The sequence below is a fragment of the Poromitra crassiceps genome (assembly GCF_964638095.1).
Source record: "Poromitra crassiceps genome assembly, chromosome: 8".
NCBI lineage: Eukaryota > Metazoa > Chordata > Actinopteri > Beryciformes > Melamphaidae > Poromitra > Poromitra crassiceps.
In genome coordinates this window covers 18,397,925-18,403,924 of record NC_139629.1, presented here as the reverse complement: position 1 = coordinate 18,403,924, position 6,000 = coordinate 18,397,925, and the positions used below count along the sequence as shown (strand labels likewise).

Genomic DNA, 6,000 nt, shown 5'->3' with positions numbered 1-6,000 from the left:
AGACATAGGTGTGACCAGTGGGACAGGCCTGCGGAACCAAACCTAGAACTGTTCAGTTTATGTATACATAAACTGAACCTCACACTCCTTACATGGTACTGTGTCCTGCATCCTGTAAGCCCAGCCTTAAAGGCCTAAACATGGTCGTCCGTTTTACTGATGATGTCATAGGCTAGTGATGTCATAGCTATTGTGACATCATGCCTGCGAATCTTTGATACTAGGCATCTTGCAGTGGTGACTTTTGTAAAACACCCCAACCTGCCCATAATATCAGACCCAAAGCCAGTTTGTCTTTATGGAAATGGAAAAAAAAAATCACTTTTTTTTTTTACTGTACTTTTTTTTTTTACTGTACTTACTGTACACTGGCATTTGAGGGGTTAAAATTCGAATAGGTATGAAATGTTGGTATGAGGTATTAGGGAAGAAGTTACCAATGAATTATAAACAGTCAAAAATTTAAAAATTAAAAATTAATAATTATAAATTATTACGTTAAGTACGTTAAGGTCCATCAGATGGACCAATAGTAAGTTGAGGATTCCGCGGCATTGGGGTACAAGGGTTAATTGATTTCTTCTGTTGTTGCTCAAGCTAATGTAGAAGAGGGGTGATCTCTGCACAAACCGTGTGCGTCAGGTGCGTCGGAGCATCAGATGAGTTGAGAAAGGAGAATCCCGCACACTGACTTCACTTCAGACTTTTATTTAGCAACGTTTCGGTCACAACAAGACCTTCATCTGGCAAAAGTAATACCTGAATGCAGACAGCAGTCATATATAGGCACAATGGGGTGTCGCAGCAACCAATCACAGTCAGGCAATCAGGCTGCCAACGGTGCCTAATAGACACTGCAGGTGTCAGTCAATCATAATACATAGAGCAATCAGGATACATGAGGATCAGCCTTCACACACCTATACATTGACCCAGTAATAAAAATAAAGGGAAAATGATTAAAAGTTCCCAGTAATAAAAGGAAACTTGAAAATGCTAATCCCAGTAATAAATAAATAAAGGGAAGAAGCTTAAAATACACAGTAAGAATTTTTATATATCAAATGGGCTATTGATTAAAAAGTTCCCAGTAAAATGTATAAAGGGAAACTTAAAATCAAAAAAGGCCATTGTTCCCAGTAAGATATAAATAAAGGGAGACTAATAAACAAATACCCAGTAATAAAATTAAGTATAAAGAGAGAATAGAAAAATAGCAAATGCGAACTATAAATACAATATCAATCAACAATGGAATGCAATAAATATTGATTAAAAATTCAGAGCATAATGTTGAGTTGTAGTTCGTCGTTTAAACCTTTTGGTGTTAAAGTTTGGAGGTAAAAAATCCAAAAGGCCTCTCTTTTTTTGAGGAGGTCATGGTTGCCACCTCTAGGTGGCAGGGGAACCTGCTCAATGCCACAAAAGCGTAATGAGGCAATATCATGGTTGTGATCATTAAAATGGACAGCAATAGGGTAAAGACGATCGTTTCGTCTAATAGAGCTCTTATGTTCGCTAATTCTCTGTTTTAGTTTGCGAGTCGTCCGTTGCTCAAGCTAATAAAAGCTATTTAAAGCTATTAATGCTAGGCTGTGAAAAATGCTACCTTATCTGTAAAGGGGAGACTCATTGAACGAATTTTCATTCAGATAAATTGAGCTGAGAGGTCAAGGGACCCCTTTGAAATAGTTTTCCCTTGCCAAAATGTATGCATGTTCAGAGCGTTATTCAGCCCCCTTCCCGACAAGCTAGCATATTATGCTGCTTGGTAACAATGGATACCTTAGGTCTTCTTCTGATAACAGGATCTCCACTGTAGCTTTAGAAATGACCCTGCTACAGCCATTTGATGGCCCACAAAAATGGGGAGTGTTGGCAGATCACTTGCGGCCCACCTGCAGTACCTCCACGGCCCACAGTTTGCGAATCACTGGCCTAGCGCCAGAATCCCTAATCACAGTTGACGGTGCTGAAGCCGGGAAGAGTGACGCGTCCCCTCTTGAGGTCCATTTTGGAGCCCGTGTTGACCCGCTGGACCAGCCTCTTCTCGTACAGGAGCGGGTGGAAGATACGCCCACAGGCGGCGTCATAGTGACTCTCGGGGTAGTAGTGGCACAGGTGAGTCTGCCTCATGGAGGGGATGTATTCATACACGTGCACCTGCTCACACAGCGTCATCATCAGGTGGATCCCCATGAAGCCAGATGAGGGTACATTGGGCTGGATCCTCTCCTGAGTGTTGCCCTGAATCACGTCCCAGAGTTGCCACAAATAGCTGGGGTGAAGAAGGTAGAAGGGCTGGGCAGGATGGAGCCTCCGGCGCTCCAGGTACGGACCAAACAGGTTAAAGCCTGGACTAGCATACCACTTGTGTAAGTTGACGGGGTAAGCTGCAGAGCCCCATGCCACCAGAGTCACATTTTTGTAGAGGGAGCTTGTCTTGAATCGATGCTCAGGTTTGGCCAAAATCTGTGAGTTGAATAGTCGAATAGTGGTTTTGGTCCCCACGTCTTTCTCATATCCCTCTGTAGGAGCAGTATTGAACCGCAAAACTGCATCATGGGTTTCGATCTCTTTGCCCAGTCCTGAGTGCAGGATGGCTCCAGCTGAGGTCACCACAGCACAGGACTTGAAGGCGCTGTGGTCCTGCCGCCCGTAGAGTTGGTCCAGGGGGAGGGGCGGCACCAGCCCAGCCCAGCCCAGTGAGGAGAACGGCTCCTCTGATCCATCCAGTGTCCTCAGCCGGGCCTGATGACCCTTCAGTTGACATAGCAGCAGCTCCTCGGGGCTCTTGGCAGCCCTGCCCAGGGTGACCGAAGGGTGACCAGGCAGCCAAGGTCTGGAATCCAGGTTAGAGAGGAGAGCCAGGAAGAGCACAACCATGACCAGCATTCCCATCATGAACACACGCGTCCGACACCACTGCCTCATAGTGCACTTCAGGCTTTATAGGCTGGGCTATAGTCTAGGGAATCTGTGAGAAAAAATTACCCAACCTTAAACAAATTGCAACAGAAATTATTTGTGTTGTATTCAGCTCTTGAAACCTTCCAATTTAACATACTGAAAATCCCAGAAAATCCCAGTAGTGGAACATTCTCAAAATTGGCATTGTCTCCACAAAGGAGGTGATGTTTTCGGTGCTGTTTGTCTGACCGTTTGTCTGTTAGCAGGAGGATTACGGCAAAACTACTGGGCCGATTTTCATGAAACTTGGTGGAAGGGTGTAGCGTGGGCCAAGGAAGAACCCATTACATTTTGGAGCGGATCTGACCCGGGTCGGCTCAATGGAGGGGGCGGGGCTAGGGAAAAGGGTCCGTTGCTAGGGATAGGAAGGTCGTAGAGAGTCTGGATTCGAGAGGTGGGTAGGGGGCATGGACAGGTGTATCGGGGGGGAGTGTATGTGGGAGGTGGGAGGGGGTGTGGTCAGGAAAGGGGTGGGGCTAGGGAAAAGCTCTACCAAACATACTGTAACATAACAAAACAAAACATAAAAAATGTAAGTGTGGCTAATATGTTCTAATAGTTAGTGGAAAAGGGTGAGTTTTCATGCACATCTTGTTCCCTCAGACAGCCATCGCAAACCATAACTTCATAGTCATGTCATTCACGAGTCTCGCATTGGAGGCAATTTGATTTCGGCAAGGCACAGCGCAAGTTGTAGCTCAAACATGCAGACGAGTGGACAGGTAGGCTAAGTCTCCATATCCGAAGGTTATGGGTAAGTTGACCGCCATTTATTGTCTGTTACCAATGACAGTATTTGTGTGTTACCATTCAAAGTAGGCTAGCTTAATAAGCACTTACTAGTTAGCTAATAGCTTACTAATAGGTATAGCTTAATAATAGCTAATTAAGATACTTTCTAAGGTACTATCTGTTGTTATTCATTTTCTTTGTGCAAATAAACAATAAACAAACATAAATAAACAATTATAGCTGCTGCGCAGCAATGGGTCGTGGCCGGGCAAGTCTCAAGGCTTTGAGCTAGAGTCCCCAAGTCAAGGCTGAAGTCTTTTAGCTATACTCCAAGTCAAGTCTCACGTCTTTGGTCACAAGTCCAAGTCAAGTCTCAAGTCTCTTATGGATGAGCGTTCTATCATCTGCTTCTGCTGCATGCCATCCAGTCTGCTTAGAACATTGCATAGCTAAAACTAAGGGATTCAAAGCAGGTTCAGGTTTCTTTGCAGCATGTAGCTTTTTCATCATCTGATTCCGTTTTTTGTTGCGAGGCATCTCACAACAATACAAGTAGGAATCAGTATATTCACAAACAAAAGTAGTAGTTACTTTCCTGTTGCCTCACTGTTGTAGCGTGGATGAGGTACTGGTGGAGTTGATGTTAGATGGAGAGGGAGGCTGAGCGACACTGCTTCCACTTATATAGGGTGAGCCAGGAAGGATTTATGACATCACTGATGACATCACAATTGCTCGAGTGACATCACTGATGGCATCATAATTGCTCGAGATGATGTCATCAGTGGGACGGACAGACAAACAGACAAACAAACAGAGCCCTAGCTCCCTTAGATAGATAGATGTGCTCATTTTTGATGCATTTCCAGACACTTTTAGAGACACTGTGAGGGAATAAATTCATTACCGCAACACATTTTTAATTGGAAATATGAAACAACAAACTTTTTTTTTCAATGGCAAGCACTTCAATATGCTCAAGGGTAATGGGTATCACCCAAAATGTGTATGATTAACAAATACGAAGTTGTAGCTAACATTGTGAGAAATGACATGTTGTATTACGACTACATAATTACATGAGAAAATAAAAATCTGTTCTACTTAGAGACTCAACAACCATTTCTGTGGATTCCTTGCCCCCAAAAATGTGGAAATAGACACCACATTTGTAATTCTAGGTCTAGTTGGAGTCAAGATATGGCCAACATTTTAATAATGGCAGCCATTTTGAAAAAATGTAATTTTAACATATTTCCACTAATGGGATTTTCTGGGATTTTTAATATAGTGTTTCGGGCATCAATATAAACATAAAAATGTGAAAATAAATTCTGTTGCAATTAGTTTAAGGTCAAACCTTATTTTCCCTAGACTACTAGTGTCTTCAGGGATGATGTTATCAGTGAGTGATGTCACTGGACCTTTGTCGTCATAATGACATCATCAGTGATGTCATAATGACATCATCAGTGATGTCATAATGACATCATCAGTAATGTCATAAAATCATCGATCAGCGAGTGATGTCATTAGTGATGACACTGGAGCATTTGTGATGTCATTGGTGATGATGTCATTAGTGATGTCATATGTGATGGAAATAAATGCTTGTTGATTCATCAATAAATCAGTTGCTCGTTGAAAGTGAATAAAGGATGATTTATTCCATGAAAAAGTTCCATCTGTACAGAGTCACACACCATTATCAAATCTCAAAGTAATGTGCGCCGAGCCAAAACAGCTCTGCCTACTTATACAGAATTTCCAGCCCCCTCTCCGGTGGCTGGTGTATGAACTGATTAGACTTTGGTGGTCAAAAGTCAAAGGTCAAGGTCACTGTGACCTCTCAAACGCCATTTTCCAGCTTGTTAACGCGACATCTCATGAATACCTTGACGGAATTTCATCAAATTTGCCTCAAACATCTACTTAGACTCAAGGATGAACTGATTAGATTTTGGTGGTCAAAAGTCAAAGGTCAAGGTCACTGTGACCTCTCAAACGCCATTTTCAAGCTTGTTAACGTGATATCTCAGGAATGCCTTGACGGAATTTAATCAAACTTGTCTCAAACATCGACTTGGACTCAAGGATGAACTGATTACATTTTGGTGGTCAAAGTTCAAGGTCACTGTGACCTCTCACACACCCAATTTCCAAGCTCTGTAACGCAACATCACAGGAGCGCCTTGACGGAATCTCTTCCAATTTGCCTCAAATGGCGATTTGGACTCCAGAATGAACTAATGGCGGAGGCATAAGTCTGCGTTGCGGTCGTTCTAGTTTCAAATGAAC

General features: G+C 42.9%; 1 protein-coding gene and 1 pseudogene across 2 annotated transcripts in view; one reads left to right on the top strand and one right to left on the bottom strand.

Moving 5' to 3' along the window:
• The window catches only part of tnfrsfa (tumor necrosis factor receptor superfamily, member a), a 44,274-nt gene that overhangs the window by 23,809 nt on the left and 14,465 nt on the right, over positions 1–6,000 (top strand). The gene's annotated exons all lie outside the window — the stretch shown is intronic.
• Positions 1,954–2,901, bottom strand: LOC310781549 (beta-galactoside alpha-2,6-sialyltransferase 2 pseudogene; annotated as a pseudogene). Its single transcript has one exon. The product of its transcript is annotated as a beta-galactoside alpha-2,6-sialyltransferase 2 pseudogene (transcript).